Source organism: Macaca fascicularis, chromosome X (genome assembly GCF_037993035.2).
Source record: "Macaca fascicularis isolate 582-1 chromosome X, T2T-MFA8v1.1".
Classification (NCBI taxonomy): Eukaryota; Metazoa; Chordata; class Mammalia; order Primates; family Cercopithecidae; genus Macaca; species Macaca fascicularis.
The window spans coordinates 86,591,119-86,611,582 of NC_088395.1; positions in this window are offsets into that span (position 1 = coordinate 86,591,119).

Consider the following 20,464-nt stretch of genomic DNA (forward strand, 5'->3'; position numbering starts at 1 on the left):
GACAGTGGAGTGTTGAAGTCTCCCATTATTATTGTATGGGAGTCTAAGTCTCTTTGTAAGTCTCTAAGGACTTGCTTGATGAATCTGGGTGCTCCTGTATTGGGTGCATATATATTTAGGATAGTTAGCTCTTCCTGTTGAATTGATCCCTTTACCATTATGTAATGGCCTTCTTTGTCTCTTTTGATCTTTGATGGTTGAAAGTCTGTTTTATCAGAGACTAGTATTGCAACCCCTGCTTTTTTTTGTTCTCCATTTGCTTGGTAGATCTTCCTCCATCCCTTTATTTTGAGCCTATGTATGTCTGCATGTGAGATGGGTCTCCTGAATACAGCAGACTGATGGGTCTTGACTCTTTATCCAGTTTGCCAGTCTGTGTCTTTTAATTGGAGCATTTAGTCCATTTACATTTAAGGTTAATATTGTTATGTGTGAACTTGATCTTGCCATTATGATATTAACTGGTTATTTTGCTCATTAGTTGATGTAGTTTCTTCCTAGCCTCAATGGTCTTTACATTGTGGCATGTTTCTGCAATGGCTGGTACCAGTTTTTCCTTTCCATGTTGAGTGCTTCCTTCAGGGTCTCTTGTAAGGCAGGCCTAGTGGTGACAAAATCTCTAAGCATTTGCTTATCTGTAAAGGATTTTATTTCTCCTTCACTTATGAAACTTAGTTTGGCTGGATATGAAATTCTGGGTTGAAAATTCTTTTCTTTAAGAATATTGAATATTGGCCCCCACTCTCTTCTGGCTTGTAGAGTTTCTGCTGAGAGATCTGCTGTTAGTCTGATGGGCTTCCCTTTGTGGGTAACCCGACCTTTCTCTCTGGCTGCCCTTAAGATTTTTTCCTTCATTTCAACTTTGGTGAATCTGGCAATTATGTGTCTTGCAGTTGCTTTTCTCGAGGAGTATCTTTGTGCTTTTCTCTGTATTTCCTGGATTTGAATGTTGGTCTGCCCTACTAGGTTGGGGAAGTTCTCCTGGATGATATCCTGAAGAGTGTTTCCCAACTTAGTTCCATTTTCCCCCTCACTTTCAGGCATCCCAATCAGATGTAGATTTGGTCTTTTTACATAATCCCATACTTCTTGCAGGCTTTGTTCATTTCTTTTTCTTCTTTTTTCTTTAGATTTCTCTTCTTGCTTCATTTCATTCATTTGATCCTCAATCGCTGATACTCTTTCTTCCACTTGATCGAGTTGGTTACTGAAGCTTGTGCATTTGTCATGTATTTCTCGTGTCATGGTTTTCATCTCTTTCGTTTCATTTATGACCTTCTCTGCATTAATTACTCTAGCTATCAATTCTTCCACTCTTTTTTCAAGATTTTTAGTCTTTGCGCTGGCTATGTAATTCCTCCTTTAGCTCTGAGAAGTTTGATGGACTGAAGCCTTCTTCTCTCATCTCGTCAAAGTCATTCTCCGTCCAGCTTTGATCCATTGCTGGCGATGAGCTGTGCTCCTTTGCAGGGGGAGATGCGCTCTTATTTTTTGAATTTCCAGCTTTTCTGCCCTGCTTTTTCCCCATCTTTGTGGTTTTATCTGCCTCTGGTCTTTGTTGATGGTGACGTACTGATGGGGTTTTGGTGTGGGTGTCCTTCCTGTTTATTAGTTTTCCTTCTACCAGTCAGGACCCTCAGCTGTAGGTCTGTTGGAGATTGCTTGAGGTCCACTCCAGACCCTGTTTGCCTGGGTATCAGCAGCAGAGGCTGCAGAAGATAGAATATTTCTGAACAGCGAGTGTACCTGTCTGATTCTTGCTTTGGAAGCTTCCTCTCAGGGGTGTACTCCACCCTGTGAGGTGTGGGGTGTCAGATTGCCCTTAGTGGAGGACGTCTCCTAGTTAGGCTACTCAGGCGTCAGGGACCCACTTGAGCAGGCCCTCTGTCCCTTCTCAGATCTCAACCTCCATGTTGGGAGATCCACTGCTCTCTTCAAAGCTGTCAGACAGAGTCGTTTGCGTCTGCAGAGGTTTCTGCTGCTTTTTTGTTTTTGTTGTTGTTGTTGCTGTTTAGCTATGCCCTGTCCCCAGAGGTGGAGTCTACTGAGACAGGCAGGTTTCCTTGAGCTGCTGTGAGCTCCACCCAGTTCGAGCTTCTCAGAGGCTTTGTTTACCTACTTAAGACTCAGCAATGGTGGGCGCCCCTCCCCAGCTCAGTGCTGCCTTGTGGTTAGATCGCAGACTGCTGTGCTAGCAGTGAGGGAGGCTCCGTGGGCGTGGGACCCTCCTGGCCAGGTTTGGGATATAATCTCCTGGTGTGCCCTGCTTAAAACGCAGTATTGGGGTGGGAGTTACCCGATTTTCCAGATGTTGTGTGTCTCAGTTCCCCTGGCTAGGAAAAGGGATTCCTTTCCCCCTTGCGCTTCCCAGGTGAGGCGATGCCTCACCCTGCTTCAGCTCTCGCTGGTCGGGCTGCAGCAGTTGACCAGCACAGATTGTCTGGCACTCCCTAGTGAGATGAACCCAGTACCTCCATTGAAAATGCAGAAATCACCGGTCTTCTGTGTCATTCGCGCTGGGAGTTGGAGACTGGAGCTGTTCCTATTCGGCCATCTTGCTCCGCCCCCTATTTTAATGGTTTGATTTAATAACAGGCAATAATTGAATCTAAATAGTCAAAACTCTCTTTGATGAAGCAACTTATGCGTGTGACTATAAAGAACAGAATAATAAACCCTTTGTATTTTAGTGAATTATGATCAGATCCTTCAATATAGAAATCTTTTTGCTATTATGTCACTTTGTCAATGCAAGTATAATATTGCTTCTAGATTATTTCTACTATGCCTAATATCATAAATTACACTAAATTTTTTCTCCTTAATTGATAATGATACATATTAAAATATGCTTCAAACTTCAATTTACAGAAGGATATTTGTAATGGATTTTGTCTCAAGTAATTAATGGACACAATATTAAAGTAAAATTGTATTTTTGTAAGTTAAACTTGCTTTTTAGTTCAAGATATATAAGATAATATCACAAAATATGAGACCTGGACTATTACTTCATACTTCTATGACTTTTCTATTTCAACTTTGCATTTTGTTTTATAAATTCTCAGCAATATGTATTTTCAAATATCCTCATAATCAGTTATTTCAGTACATTTACATAGCAACCTATTTACATGGAATATATTTATTGGCATTTGAATACATTGTTGAAATCATAGTATTCTGAAACTTTAGCTTTACTGCTAACGTTGATTTTTGATGAATTTCAAAACTGTTGAGTTATCTAATGACAATATCTCTCTTATGAACAAGATCTTTATCCAGGGTGCACTATAGTGTACTTTGTATCCAAAAAAAATGCATCCTTTACGAAGTGGAATTAACTATCCAGGTGGACAGTTGGACCACATCGGGGTACATTACTGTGGGAGGAAGGAGAATTTTGATCATTGAGACTGAACTAATTCCCCTATGTTTATATAATACTGGAAAAATGCAGGATCTCACTGTTTATTACGGTAAATGAAAAACACTCAAGCAGTCAAGCTTCAGGGAATTCAATTTATCTACACACTTCAAAGGCTAAATCAACTATGATGAGTTCTAAAACTACGGAGCAAAAAATGACAAAATATTGTTATAATAAATGCCTTTTATAATATATTTTAAAAGATCCACTGGTAGAAAAAAATATTCTAAGCTTCAAATGATGTTCCAGTAATTTATTGATCTGGTTATATAAAGATTTGCTTTGGAAATACTAAAGTGGGAAGTGAATATTGCCAATTCATATCTATATGACAGTTATTCACTAATATGAAAAACAAAACAAAACTATCCTATACCTAATTATGTGAAATGGAAAATGTGCAAAGAGAAACCAGAGGTTAAAGAACCCAGACTTCAGTCCAAATCCAAAGCACAGAAGAAAACAAATGTTTGTATGATTTTCTTTCAAAGAAAAGTGAAAAGCAGTGGAAGTAGCTGACTCTGATTAGAAGAAAAGCTATTTAGGCAAAAATGTGTCATCTTTCTATGTTACACAAATTATTAAAAATAACTGTATATCTGTGTCCTGTTGTAAAATTGATAAACCTTCAAAAATGCCCTCGTGTATTCTGAAATTCTTTACAGCACGCCAAATGAAAATAAAATTCCAGTATCTAGTGTCAAGTAATTAAGGTGTCTTCAGAGTCCAAAGTAATACAATTTAATCCTTTTTAACTTTTACTAGTGACATATGAATGCAATACACTTGTATAAAATACTCTTTTACCATATATCCACTTGAGATATGATCTTCCTAATTCTTAAATGTATGTTTTAGTTTTCTCCCTGTCAGCAATTTCAAAATAATGGCTGAGGGCTGAATATTACCTATCACAGAAATATAGCACTTTTTTATTCATTTGCAACTAGTAATAAGAGTAATCCCTAGTCACTACATTTATCAGATTAATCAGAACTTATCAAAATAATTTCATCATTCTGCTATGCCTCTTATTATCTTGAAAGTGAGAAATGACCAGTTGAGCAGTGAAAAAAACTGTAGTTGAATCATTGACAATCCAAGAGGATGGTCAAGGGGAGCAAATAAAAATAATATGGCATGGTGATGGAGAGAAGGAGCAGTTTTTAAAAACCTGTACATGAATGCTCATAATAGTTATTTGTGATCGTCAGAACCTGAAAACAACCCAGTGTCCTTCAACAGGTAAGTGATTAAACAAAATGTGTACAAAAAGGAATAAACTGTTGATACACACCATAACTGGATAAATCTCCAGGGAAATATGCTGAATAAAAAATCCAATCCCAAAGATTATATTGTGTAAATTTCATTTATGGAGGTGGGATGGAGGGAAGTGAGTATAGTTATAAAAAGGAAGCATAAAGAATCTTTGTGGTGATTGAACTGTTCTGTATCTTGACTATGGTGGTGAACACAAAAATCTACATGTGTGATAAAATTGCATAGAACTAAATATATACATGGGCTTGCACATACAAATGGATATATGCAAAACTGGTGAAAGATGAACAAAATTTTTGGTTCATATTAACATCAATATCTTGATTGTGCTATTGTACATGCTTTTGCAAGATATTACCATGGGAGAAACTGGATAAAGAGTACACAGGATCTTTTATTATTTCTTCCAACTGCTTGTAAATCTAAAATTATTCCAAAATAAGTTTTTTAAATGTATGGGAAAGGAAAGCAAAGTGCGTGATTCAGTGTTTTTTAATTATACTGTCTGATCTGTCTGATTTTACCTCTCATTTCTAATCAAAGTATAAAAGTATCAGAAATTAAAGTATTGCACTTTAGCTTTTAACCAAGGTGAGATTACACTATTAGATAACAGCTGTAAAAAAATCTAAACTTGAATTTGAAAAAATTTTAATTATTTGAAGTGGTTTCACATCAGAAATTTTCTTGAAAATATTGGATGTAAGTCAATGAGCACTGTTGTTATTGTTAATGAATGTTCAATGGAAGTTAGCAAGATGCTGGCCATGAATTATCGCATTCTTAGAGAAAATCTGTGAGATAAGTGTTGCTCTTATCCACATTTTATAGATGAAAAAATTGAGGCTCTGAAAAGCTGAGTAATTCATTCAAAGTTATCAGGTAATAAGTGGCAGATTCAAAACTGTGACCTAGGTCTCTCTGACTCTGCATCTGGTTCTCTTAACTACTATACTTTAACGTCACTTCTATGCTTTACTCACTGGAAGACTTTCTAAGGAAAACCATTGTTCTTTTTTATAATTAAGTATGTAAAGTATAAAAATATAATGACACAGTAAGGGAAAAAGATAATTTTTTCAGATGTTCGCCAATTTTGTGTTCTATCTTATAAATATTCAAATATGGATTGGGTTAGTGACAATACATTTTATAATAGAAAATCTGTTAGCATCAAATTCATAACTATAACACTGAAGAAAGCCAAAAGCTTTTAAGATAATCAGATGAAAATATAAAAGATAATAATATCAGTTACCAAATTAAATACAGGTGATGTTTCAAAATGAACTATTACCTGAAAGCAAGACACCAGCTTTTTGTTATTGCAAGAATGAAACAGTTAGTAGAACCACAAAAAAATTCAATTGCCTCTCAGCTGAGTTTAGTTACGCTGTAGTCCCTAGTTTGGAATTAATCTTTGAGCTTTAGAAAAATTAATACATAATGAGAATATTGCTTACATTCACAAGTATAAAAATAAGATGCTTCCTTTAAAGGCATATAAATCGGTTTCTAATAAACTTATTTAATATTGGGCTTTATTTCTTTTGTTTACTGACCAGAGAGTACCACATAACTTAAAAGTAATTTATTGGAATTCAGTTAGATCACAAAATGTGATAATGATCTGAGCCAATCTATAACAAACATTCCCCCAATTCAACAGAAAATGTCATCCAACATACCATATAAAGCTACATCCACTTCAAAAATGTTTCTAATTATATTATTCCAATCGTCTTTTTCTGTTCATTTCATTTTTCATCACAGAAAATTAAAATGATTTGGTTTATCTTTTTCTGAGTTTTTGAAACATGTTGTAATAAAGAAATAAAACACTATTTGATATGCTTTAAAATAATATGTCATCTAATTAGAGATAAAGTTATCTCAGCTGGGTTCTATCAGTACCAATAAAAAGAGAAAAATCAATTTATAAATAAAATATAGAAAATTTCATAGATTTTCCTACTATTAAATTTCTAATTTAATGCCACTACTATAATGACAGCCACATTTACTATATGTGATTTAATTTTATCATTGGGGAGGGGGAATCTCATTAATTTAGAAACCATAAATAAAGATGGACATTGCAATTATATAATTAAAACCTTCCTCACTTGTTTTATTTTCATGCTGAACACAATTACAAAATTAAAGCCATATAAATAATTACAGTGAAGCTACAGCAACTCACCAAACAATAGGAAACTAGGAATTAGAAGAAGATCAACTGGAGATTCATCTGGTTATAGTGTGTATCAATAGTTTATTCCTTTTTATTGTGGTACATATGTACCAAATTTGTTTAATCACTTACCTGTTGAAGGACAGCGGTTTGTTTTCTGTTTATAGCAATTATAAATAACTATTATCAAATCAGGCACTAAAAAAGTGTACAGAAAGATTATTTAGTAATAGTATAATTAACATTATCATCAAATACCTCCTGTTATTTAAGAAAATCTTTATACTTCAATCAGAGATCACTACATGCACTTTAATAAGCCTTTTGAAGTATGACTTTTTAAATCTTTTCTTAGGTTCAGGGGTACATGTGCAGATTTGTTATATAAGTAAATTGCATGTCACAGGGGTTGGTGTATAGATTATTTCATCACGCAGGTAATAGTCAAAATATTCAATAGGTAGTTTTTTCAATAACCTCCTTCTGCTCATCCTCCATTCTCTGGTAGGCCCTGGTGTCTGTTATTCCCTTCTTTGTGTCCATGTGAACTCATTGTGTAGCTCCCACTTATAATTGGGAACATGCTGTGTTTGGTTTTTCTGTCCCTGCATTAGTTCACTTAGGATAATGACCTCCAGCTCCATTCATGTTACTGCAAAAGACGTGATCTCATTCCTTTTTATGGCTGCATAGTATTCTGTCATGTATATGTATCACATTTTCTTTATCTAGTCTACTGTTGGTGGGCATTTAGGTTCACTCCATGTCTTTGCTATTGTAAATAGTGCTGTGATGAACATATGAATGCATGTGCCTTTATAGTAGAACAATTTATATTCCTTTGGATATACACCCAATAATGAGATTGCTGGGTTGAATGGTAATTCTGTTTTGAGTTCTTTGAGAAATCGCCGCACTACTATCCACAGTGGCAGAACTAATTTACATTCCCATGAGTAGTGTATAAGCATTCCCTTCCTTCCACAACCTTGCCATGCCAGCATCTGTTATTTTTTGACTTTTTAACAATAAGCATTCCTACTGTTGTGAGATGGTATCTCATTGTGGTTTTGATTTGTATTCCTCTAATGATTAATGATGTTCAGCATTTTTTTTTATGTTTGTTAACTGCATTTATGTCTTCTTTTGAAAAGTGGTTGTTCATGTCCTTTGCCCACTTTTTAATGGTGTGGTTTGTCTTTTCTTTGTTGATTCATTTAAGTTCCGTATAGATTCTGGATATTAGACCTTTGTCAGATGCATAGTTTGTGAATATATTTTCCCGTTCTGTAGGTTATCTGTTTACTCTGTTGATATTTACTTTTGTTGTGCAGAAGCTCGTCAGTTTAATTAGGTCCCACTTGTCAAGTTTTGTTTTTGTTGCAATTGCTTTTGGCATCTTCATAATGAAATCTTTGCCAGGTCTTATATCCAGAATGATATTTCTTAGGTTATCTCCCCAGGTTTTTATAGTTTTAGTTTCTACATTTAAGTCTTTAATTCACCTTGAGTTGATTTTTGCATATGGTGTAAGGAAAGTGTCCAGTTTCAATCTTCTGCCTATGGCTAGCCATATGGTACCATTTATTAAATAAGGAGTTCTTTTCTTATTGCTTGTTTTTGTGGGCATTGTAAAAGATCAGATGGTTGTAAGTGTGTGGCATTATTTCTGGGCTCTCTATTCTGTTACATTGGTCTATGTATCTGTTTTTGTAGCAATACCATGCTATTTGGTTACTATAGCCTTGTATTATAGTTTGAATTTGGGTAACATGATGCCTTCAGCTTTGTTCTTTTGTTCTTTGTTCATGATCTTTGTTCAATTGCCTTGGCCATTCAAGCTCTATTTTGGTTCCATATGATTTTAAAATAGTTTTTTTTTTTCTAATTATGCGAAGAATGTCATTGGTAGTTTGACAGGAATAGGATTGAATCTGTAGATTGCTTGGGGAAGTATGGCCATTTTAACAATATTGATCCTTCCTATTTTGTGTCAACTCAGATTTCTTTGAAAAGTGTTTTGTAACTCTTGTTGTAAAGATATTTCACATCGCTGGTTAGCTGTATTCCTAGGTATTTTATTCTTTTTGTGGATACTGGAAATGTGATTGCATTCTTGATTCAGCTGTCAGCTTGGATGTTGTCAGTGTATAAAAGTGCTACTGATTTTTGTACATTTATTTTGTGTCCTGAAACTTTGCTGAATTCGTTCATCAGATAAGGGAGCTTTTGGGCCAAGCCCATGAGGTTTTCTAGGTAAAGAATCATATTGTCTGCATATAGTTTGACTTCCTCTCTCCCTATTAGGATGTCTTTTATATCTTTCTCTTGTGAAGTATGGCTAATTTTCTTATACTTAAACCTATTCTCCATTTTAAAGTTTTCTGAATTTTCTATCCCCATGTCTCCCTGATTTGTCCCAATAAAGGTTCCTTCACTTGAGTAACAAGGTCTATTTGTTTTTCTTTTGATAAGTTCATTTTGTGGCAATAATCCTTGTGACCAAATTTTGCTCAGTCAATTAGATGTGCTGTTCAATCTACTTCAGTTGTTGGGATGACCCTAAGCAATAAATCAGTCATTTTTCAATGCATATTTTTCATTAAATAAACGTGGCTTTAAAATATTAAAAATAAGTTCACCAATGTGAAATATAGACTTGCATCATTGTGTTAAAAGTTTTAATTGAACATTTGAATACAGGGTTGTATTTAAGATTTTCTAGAGAATAAAGCCTAAATTTCATCAAAACATAATTATTGTAACTGGTTCAATAGATTATTCTTAGGCTAACATATATGCGTAAATTCATTAAAATAATAATTGTTTGCAAGTTAATATTCAAAGTTATCTCATTGGGCTCCCTAGGTGACGATGTGCTAATTGCTCCTGGAATTGGCCACTTATGTTTTTTTAAATAGAGGTAAGTGGTAAATCTGGACACAGTTAAGCAATTATGCTAAGTAAGAGAGAGAATGCTGTCTGAAATTCTAGCCAATAATTATCCATTAATCATATCCAATATTATTTTTTCTATGAATGGTAAAAAATGAACCGCCTAAATTCTCCCAATTTAAAAATATCAGTGGCATTTTGTTTCATTCCGGCAAGGGGAATAACATCTGAAACTTCTTGGCTTCTCACAAAATAGTGTTTTTAATAAATCGATGGCGCCATGGATCATGGTCTTTCAAAGGTCATGCTGGTCCAGGAAGATAGTAGGAAGCTGAGTCACAGGTCGGATGATATAACTGGGTAACAGCCATTCAGAGGAGCACCAGAAAATGGCACTTGTGCTTTGACTTTCTAAAGTGTTTGTAAAACGGCCTGTTTGACCCAGATAGAGCTTTACTATCACAGGAAAGGGATTTTGGAGTCCCTGATGAGTGCAGCAACCTCACCCCAAACTTCTGAACACATCTTGGAGCCCAGAGCAGTCATTCGCGACCTAAATTACTAAGTCAAGATTCAAGCTCTACGGTAGCAAAGGTCCTGTGAGGTACGCTTGGCTGGAAGAAAGCTAGGTTACTGGCTGTGCGCAGAAGGCGCCCGCCCCGCGAACTGCTGGGAAGTTCAGGTTTCCTCCAGGAGCAGCACCAAGGAGACAAAGGATCATGCAAAATAGGATAGCTTATGCTGGCTCCAAGAAGCTGCAGCCGGGTTTTTGCCCCTGGGCCCTCTGATAATCACCGCGGGGACTTGGGGCAGGAGCAGGCTATTGGAATGATGGCAGACGGTTTAAAAATTCCTTACTTGGTGATCCCTGAGCAGTGGTCTTGTAGAGTCACCACAGAGCTGGAGATTGGCAGCTGGCTCCACCATTAATGTACTCTCTTAAATCTCGATTACTTGACGCGGATAATGGGAGAATGAAGTTACCTACCTCATTTGTTGTGGCTGCTGTGAGGTTTAAGAGTTAACATGTAGCAGCATGAGGATTAAGAGTTAACATGTAGCCAGGTAGCAAGCTTAAAAAAAAAAAAGAAAAGAAAGAAAAGAAAAGGAAGGAAGGAAGGAAGGAAGAAAAGGTAGTGGTTATTGTTGGAGGCCCCGCACCTGTGAGTGGTGTCGCCCCAGAACTCTGTCAAAATCTCCTGAATCTTGAGAAGCCAAGCCTTTTTTCTCTTCTATTGGACTGCTTCCTCGGGTACGACTTTGTAGGAGCCGCCGGGAATTGAGTGCACCTGCTAAGGTCATGAGAAAAGATGAGCCTCTTTGGAATGACAAATTTGCCCCCAGAAGACCGCCACTGCTGCATCTACCCAGGCAGTATACATCTAGCACTTCACATGTAATCATGTTGAATTTAGTTTTTGGTAACACTTGTCCGTGGCTAACTACTTGGTTCTGCGGAGCGTTAGAGCCTGGTCTCTCAAAAGCTCTCACCCCGAAGGCCAGAAGTGAAGTATTTCCCGCCTGCCACGGCCCTGAAACGGAGCACTACAGAGCTCGCAGAGGAGAGTGGAGAACGGAAGAAAGACACTGTTTCCTGAGTTGCCTGGATAGGATTGTTTATGACGTAGCCACAAGCCTCTTCTGTTACAGCAGGCTGAGATCTTGCCACCTCAGGATTATGCTGGCACTTGCACTTAGCCTCCTTCCGGCATATACACACAGAGCAACACAAAAAGGACACTCCCTCCCGTCCTGAGTTTGGAAATGATGTTTTGTGCTGAGAGTCTAGTCCTGGTGGCTCACTCCCCGCTGCCTATTGCTCACCAGCACGGAAAACTCTCTTTCATTCATAAATAATTGCCTTGCACATTACTGTAGAAGAAAAATAGCTAACAAATTCCTTTGTTTTGCTTGGGAAGTTACCAAATTTGGTTAGTAATTGCCTGCCTGATCAAAAGCCATTTCCTTCGTGGTTAACCAAACATCAACTTGACTCTGGCCCGTTTTAAATATCACCAAAAGTGAATAGCCCCATTTACGACAGGAAACACATTTCCCGACATTAAACGAGGAACAGAAACAGATTTGTCATGTTTCAAAATGCACGTAGTTCTATGGATGGGCTCACATGCTGTTCTTATTTGCAACCTTCTCTCCCTAAACACACACACAGGAGCGCGAAGACACAAACACATTCTTCTTTCAGGGGGTGTAGAAGGATTCTTGGAAAATCCTGTCTCTGAGTTATCTTCAAAAATGGCTGAAACTCATTACCGTGACATTTTTTAGCTTAAAAATCAAGATAAAGTAAAGGGGAAAGTAAAAAATAAAATAATAAAATAAAATAAAATAAAATGTAATCATTATTTTACTTTTTCTTGAGAGAAGGGAAAATATTTGCCAGGAAAAATACTTTAGAGAGACTGTAGTCCTCTTCAGACATTTAAAACTTTCACATGAAATAGTAAAATAAAATAAAATAAAATAAGATAAAATAAAAAATAATCCCTTGGGTTTAGGTGTGGTTGACTGTGAGTTGGAAATCTCGGGAACACCGGAATGCATTTATAAACCCATCAGAAATATCACCCTCACTATTTGGCATTCAATGTTGATAAGAAATGTGTGGTCCTCCTTGGCCTCTGGTTTTTCAGGCAGGGTTATAACAGGCATTATCTGCTTCAGGGGTTTTATTTGGGGAATTCCCTGGGTCCTTCCTAGTTATCCATGACACTGTGGTGTGGTAGCCCAATGAGGGGTTTAGCTGGGATTTCCTGCATTACTTGAAAGGTATGGTACCCTCTGCAATGGAGAAAATAAATTTAAAAGCTATAGAATTCATGCAGTTAAACCACACTAATCTGGAACCTGTCTTCTCTTCTCTGAGAGCCTCTTCACTAGAGGATAAAATAAGCATTGATTTTTCAAGGACCTATGGATCACTTATTGCTAGTAAAGTCTTCTGGCTTAGGGCCTTAAGCCCCTTTCGATTCTCTCTGAGTTACCCTGGAGAAATAAACCAAGTAAAAATCAAACATGTTCTATTTTGCAGCAGAAAAGTGTGTCAGCCAAGGCATTTCTGGAATTCGCTGTGCATTAAATTGTGTGTGTGTGTGTGTGTGTGTGTGTGTGTGTGTGTGTGTGTGTTGGATCTTTCCTTTCAGAGGCGTAAAGTTTTGTTTATGTGGCGCTTGTGGACTGAGAGAGGGATCCTGGCCACTGAGAGCCTCTACACTGCCTGGGAATCACTGCCTGAGGCTGAATGGGTCCCTTAGTGGATGACTCCAGAGCTGAGCCCCTTGGGTGGAGCTTCTGAGCTGCTGTTGTTGATTGAGGATTGAAAAGCGTTTTCCAACTGCAAGTGCTCCTGCTGGGCATGGAAATGAGCTGACTAGACTTGTAAAGTCAATCCACTTCTGGTTCAAAGGCATTTTTCTCCAAGTGCATTATCCTGTAGCTCAGAGCAGGATGCAACCAGGTATGGTTACAACAGGGAGGCTGAGGTAGGATGCGTGGTGCCTGCAGCCTTGAAGCTCTGAAAGCTGAAATCACAGACTGTCTTTGTGACTTCATGGCCAACCTTGAGTAAAAGCATGTCTTCTGTGGGAGAAGTTGCTGGAGTCCAACCCCGGAAGTAGCAAGTACCTCTCCCACAGCTGAGGGCCAGAACACCACGTTCTCTTGTGCTCTGGCTCTAGTCCACTCTTCTCTGGGCTCTTGAGAAGAGCGGCTGCAGGCATATGCAGAGTGAATGAGCTCTGACTGAGACTTGACTTCAGAATCACTGGGCTGGCCTGGCCTCTTGACACAGCAACACACTGCTTCTTGCCTTCCAGGTAAATACCTCTGCCTTACTGACCGTGTTATAGGTTTTAGGGGGACATTGGCACAGGGATTCTCCTCAGCCTCTGCCTCTCCTGTTAACTATCACTAACCAAGTCCCTAACATTAGGAAAGTCCAAGTGATAATTGTCAGTTTCATCTTTCATCAGCTGGGGTTTTGTGACAGAGATCTTGCCATCACTACCTCTCGGGGGACTGAAAGTAGAATGTTAGTGCTCCTTAAAATTAATGAAGGCTAGACTTGTCCAGTAGGTTGAGACTATGCTGTAATACCCAAAGAATCCAGCAATAGTCCCTCTCCTAGGTAGCAATGTTGCCAGAAGGCTCCCAGGCCCAGGATACTATGCATTAGGGCTCACAAATCTTGTTTAGAGAGCTAGGGAGCAAGGTGGAGGGATGAGAGTGCCTCCTGGAAGGTGAGGACTGAAGCCAACATGGTAGCCACTGAGCTGAGTGGCAGGTGTCTAACACTGAAAAATGGCCCTAGCCAAGGGCTCTAAGCAGTGGTACTTTCTACCGAGGCTCTTCCCCAAGGAGCTCTAGATCACAGAGGCAGAAGGATTATTGGATCCTCTTTGCACTCACTTGATTTCAGGAGGAGGTCTGAAGTCCCAAAGCATGGGCATTGGGGTGAGAGAGGGAACATCAAAGTGTGCCAAAAGAAATTGTTTTATTTTACTTATTCCTGATTTTTCTCACCAGAGCTTGAGTTCATATACTGCATTGTAACACAAACACACAAGCACGCATACCACACACACATGCCCCTTCAAACTAGAGAAGGCAGACTACAGAAAGCACCTGGCTATGAAAGGCATGTCAGGGAGTTTGCTGTAGGGTGGTATGGTTGCTTTGCTTCAGTTATCCCCATGGATACCTTATTGTCTTCTGTGATTTCTCTTTTGTATTTTTTTAAAATTTGTCTTTATTTCTTAATTATTAAAGCCTTCGCTTTTGCCCCTTGGAGCATAGATCAGGATTTACTAACTCTACAAACATTTATTTCATGAAGGAGCAGTTTTTTGTCTAGTAATGTTAATGTGGGGACCCTGGGAAGGGAGACAGTTTATGAAAGAAGGCATAGATTGGCTTCAAGCACAGGCAGTATAAGTGTTTGCCTATATTTGGTGTTTTGATAGACTTAGGGAAAATCCCTCAGCCTACTACCAAATACTTCTGACTGTCAGTACATCTGTGGTTGTTAGGCATTGAAAAGCCCTGATTAAATACAGATAATTATGAGAATATGGAAAGAAGCCTTTAGTACCTTATTCACATGCCCTAGGAATGATGGGGTAGGGTGCCAAGGTAAGAAGAGGAAAATACATTGTAAATAACCAGGAGTAATTAAATAGTGAAAAGATTAGCATGAGATTTGGTGGGCCCAATGGAGTTCAGGATGATTTATTTCTTAACAGAAGGATCTGCTTCTGTTGGGCTCATGGCTGCCCAAATTAGGCAGAGCCAGATAATGACTCACTGATCTGAGGACTGCATGGTGAGAAAGCGTGTGTAGGGGAAGAGGGTGTAAAGCAAGCATTTTTCTGGTTTTAGGAAGATAAAATCATTCTTCATAAACAGTATTTTTCTTTTCAAAACTTCATTGATGCAATAAACTTGGCATATCCTCGTTCAAGTGATCTGAGCTAGTGATATTTTGCTACATGTCTGAATTATCTATTTTAAAATATCACACTGGCACCTGCAGTCATTTTTCAAATCCTAGCCCACTTTCTTTGGGGCTGATGCACATAGCATATTTGGAGGTAACTCTGACTCTCATCCTCATTTTTAAAAAGGCAGCATGAGGCCAGCAGCAGTTCAAGTCTGTAATCCCAGCACTTTGAAAGGTCAAGGCAGGAGGATCACCCTAGGTCAGGAGTTCAAGACCAGCCTGGCCAACATGGTGAAACCCTGTCTCTACTAAAAATATGAAAATTAGTCGGGCGTGGTGACATGTGCCTGTAATCCCAGCTACTTAGGAGGCTGAGGCAGCAGAATCACCTGAACCCGGGAGGCAGAGGTTGCAGTGAGCCGAGATCATGCCATTGCACTCCAGCCTGGGCAACAGAATGAGACTTTGTCTCTGTCTCAAAAAAAAAAAAAAAAAAAAAAGGCAGCATGAAAAAAAAAAAAGAGAGAGAAAAGGAAACAGGAAAGAGGAAACATGGGGGTGGAGTAAGTAAAAGAAATGTATAAGACATAATACCCAAGTATACCCAAGTTAAAATGACCTAACCTAAAATTCACATACCACAAACTCAACCCATGAAAAAATATGATGTCCAGCAATCCTGATTGAGCCTTCAGTTAATATATGACTGTGCAAGTTCCAATGGAGCACCAGAGAGGAGAGGTAACATAGAAAAGGACTGGGTTTGACTCTAGTTTGGTGTTGTTGTTGTGTGTGTGTGTGTGTTTCTTTAATTTTGTTTGTTATGCTTTGTAGAGACAGGATCTTCTATGTTGCTCACGATGGTCTCAAACTCCTGGACTCAAGCTATCCTTTTCCCTCAGCCTCCCAAAGCACTGGGATTACAAGTGTGAACCCATATACCTGGCCTTAAGTTCAATGTTTTAATGGAGAGTGTTTGAGGACTAAAAGAGAAAGGATGTATTTACAATTAATTTATTATTTTCACTGCTCCAGGAAGTCAAAGGCAGCTGAAAGGTGACCATACAATGCCTCTTCTGGCAATTACTAGAATCACTATAGGGTAGTTAACATTTGGACTTTCAAAAAGGTTTTATCTTTTTCATTTATTCATTTATCCTGCTCAAAATTAGCCAACTACAAAACTGTCCCCATAATTCTGGTGACAAATTTCCTAGGAAATTTTTAAAAATTCTATCGACCTTAAGTTATTAATCCAGTGAAGAAATAAGAAAATGTAGTTGTATGCTTTCGATATACTTCTGTTAGAATGAGAAATACAATGAACTGAAGCCTAATGTTGTAATTATTATCATAGGAAGGCCTTCACCATTTGATAGCAATATGAACACACGATTAAATTCAACAGAATACATTTTCCGGTAGCTAAAGTTTTTGCAAGCATAAGCATTTCGCTTCCAGTCCTCCCCATGAGAAGAACACAGTGAACACAGATAAGAATTTGTATCTCTACTTTTTCTTCCCCTACTCTACCGAGGAGCAAGAGTAACAAAGTTTGACGCACATGACTCAATGACTAGATGAATAAAAGCACAGTCTTCTTGAGAGATTATATTGAATTAAGCCAACCAGAAGTTGAGGGATTCAGTGTGAGAATTACTTCAATATTGAATAGGCCACGTCCCTCAATTTCCTGAAGTAAGAACACACCTATGAGTTAGGGTCTTGTCATTAACATATTTTATCTAATCATATAAGAAAATACACTTGCATTGCATTGACAAATACCAAAGATATATTTCCAAGGATAAAATTGATAAAAACAGGTCATATATTCTAGAAGACATGTTTCCTATGGATTTTTGAAATTCAAATGCAATCTTCTGGTTTAATTGACTAATTTTATTTATTAAAATAGTATTTGAATTTCTTTAAGAATGTTGGCTTCCCTAAAGACTTTCAACCTTTTGAATCTGCTTTAGGATTTAACCAAAAGTTAGTGGTTCCAATGTTGATCCCAAAGTTTTCCTCTTCGAGTGTTTTGCCTCAAAGAATTCATAGCTGTATAGTTGATAGAAAGATTAGCACATTCTTGAAATTAACTCCCATCATCTCTTTAATTTTGAAAACATCTGTGAGTGCTTATTATGTTCCAGGCTTTGTCCTAAGCGGTTTGCATGTTTTTTTCTTTTTTTACTAAACCCTCAGATATATACACACACTTACAGAAACATACTGTATGATAAAAGTGTTAGAAATAATAGCTTTAAGTGGTTAAAACAAAGAACTGAATGCAAAAAAAAAAAAAAAAAGACTTGTGTAAGGTCATTCAGATAGAAAGTAGAGTCAGAATTTGAATCAGGTCAGTCTGAATCCAAAGTCTGTCTTCTTATATGGTGTACTGCTTGAGCCTTATTCCTATTTATTATCATAGCCTGAAGAATTCATGTAGAAAGTAAAATTTAGTCAATAGCATATAATTTTCCTATTCTCATAACCAGTAGTATTGACAAAGGAGAAAGAAGAGGAAAGGAAGAAAGAAAACAAGAAAAAGAAGGTGATCTTCCAAATTTTTATCAAGATGAGTGTATTTGTCAAGATTCTTTTGTCTACAAGTAATGGAAACCCAGCTGAAGCTCACTTAAGCAAACAAAGATAATTTTTTTCTTCATGTAACTTAGCTAGCGCAGGCAAAGTTGAATTCAGGTACTCAAATGATGTTGCGGGGAAGCTGATTACATTTCCTGACTCTGCTTTCATTAGAGTGTTCATTAGAGTGTTCATTCAAAGGAGGTCTTTCCCAAATAATGGCAAAAAAAAAAAAAAGGCCATGAGTAGCTTATTTCAGATTCATGTTCTACAAGCTTGGAACTATGCCAAAATATCTTAATCACGGGGAGTGGACAATTCAAAACCAACATTTTACTGTAAGGATTTTCCTATTATCAAACTTAAAAAACATATTCTGCTTTCTATTGTGGGCCCCTGTGGGTCTCAGAAATCTCCACATGCTTTGCTGCCCCTCCATTGTTGAAGAGTCTCTTATAAAGGTTTATGGGTGTTCATGGATGAAATATAGAGTTGCCCCAAAGATACTTCCAGGTGTGGAGAATGAATTGCTGGCATTAGTATATGCGCCTCAGGCCCCCAATACCTGACAACCCAGTGCTTCAGCAGCTGACCAGATTGCAAAGTTAGTTATGAGATAATGCAATATTTTCCCCCTCAGATATGAGTTAACAGGAACTAACTATACTTTAGTCTAGTACATACAAGGGAGAGCTTAGCTACATATCTCCCAGTGATGTCAACAGATATATACAGAAATGGGAATGGAAAAAGTTCAGATTAAAAAATAAAAAATTCTGGATGACTAAATTACATGCATGTAATAAATATTAAGAAAGAAGTTTCTTCTGAGAAAGAAACTTACACCCAAGATATGCTATTTTCTCGATTTCAAAATATCACATCATATGTTAGGTAGTCTAAAATACTAGCACAGACATTGCAACAAACATCTTTTGCCTTATTTTTACAAAAATCTATTTAAAAAAAAGATACCAAGCAAAGTTGTCCCTTTCTATACAAGGTAATGTCCTGCCTTTTAACAATAAAGTGAGCTAACGTTAAAGGCAAGAAAATGCGTGTATTAGGAGATACTAACACAAATATTACATGGTAAATTGCACTCCAAAATTAACAAATAAACTCGACTTTTCTGTTTTTGAGTTGTGTATTTTAGCTAAGAGCATGCAATAAATAAAAGATAGATAGATAGATAGATAGATAGATAGATAGATAGATAGATAGATAGATGGATAGATAGACAGATAGATTGATAGATAGATACATAGATAGATAATAGATAGATATATCTTCTGAGTAAGAGGAAATGAACACTCTCCCCCCACTTTAATGGGTGCAAAAAGAAACAAATGCTCTTAAGAGATGTGGCAAAGATCACATGCAGATGTGGCTGTTTTCCAGCCCAAGTTCCCTATAGGAAAGTGGCCTTGCCCTGTGAGGTTCACTTTGCCTGTCTAGGATAGGAACAGTGTCTTTCTCAGTTCTGCATGGTGAGCAGTGGATAACTAATGATTGAGCCAAACCCTTCAGCGGCATCCAAGCTGTAACTAACCCTTGGCCATACTGAGATTTTTGGAGTGTTTAAAGTCATACCCAGTTGCCTGAAGATCTCCTCCCTATGGCTGAATATCCCCCTGCCACCACCACTACCACTGCCATCACAGTGGCAGGGCACATTTGTACCTAAGTAGCTGAAATTAAAAGGACACACAGGTCTTTTACTCCCAGATTCCAGTATTGGCATATATTATAAGTTATTTCAAGTTGCATCTTATTTTAAATGAACTTGGATCGGCTTTACATGCCCTTTTTACCAATGTGTCAGAGGTGAATAATATAATTTTTCTGGAAAAATGCAAATGCCATTAGTTAAGATGCAACCTGCAAAAGAATCCAGGGGCACTTGATTTCTTATTTCTGATGAAAAGTATGTGACCAAGTCATCTGCACACAGGCAGATATCTCATATCTGCACACATAAACGTGTTCTTCGGACGTCATAGACAAGTCTCTTCCCCCCCCCCCAAAAAAAAAAGAAAAAAGAAAAAGAAACTTGTATATTCAGTTTAAGGAAAAGTAAAATCCAGCCCAAGAATATATTCCAGGAGACACTGGAATCAATCACTTAATCCAAACATTTTGAGTTATGCACATTCTTGGGAGCAAAGGCCCTTTTGTTGCCCTGCTGGTGGCCCTGGAGTTTTTAGACTATGTTCGCTGATTAAGTCCTGTGAGAAAAAAACAAAGGCTATGTATAGGAATATTGGGCTCTAGCAGAGGCAGGGCTTGAAGATCCAAGATTTCTCTGATGCTTGACAGTGGCAACTGGAAGACTCCTGCCTATCCTCACTTCACTACCAGAAGAGAGAGGATAAACTGGCACAACTGCTGCTCACCTAGTTTGAGACTCCACCTGCAGAGCCAACTGGCCCCAAAAGCTTGTGCTCCTTTCTGTTTCCCAGTGCCTTCACTGGAGAGCAAAAGACCCTGATACATCTCTCTGGATCTGCTTAAAGTGGCCCCTCGTGGGCAATTATTTCGCATGTCTTTGAGTTTTATGATTTAATATAAAATCGTAACCTGTGTCTCCCTTTTCTCCTCTCTCTACCTCCCT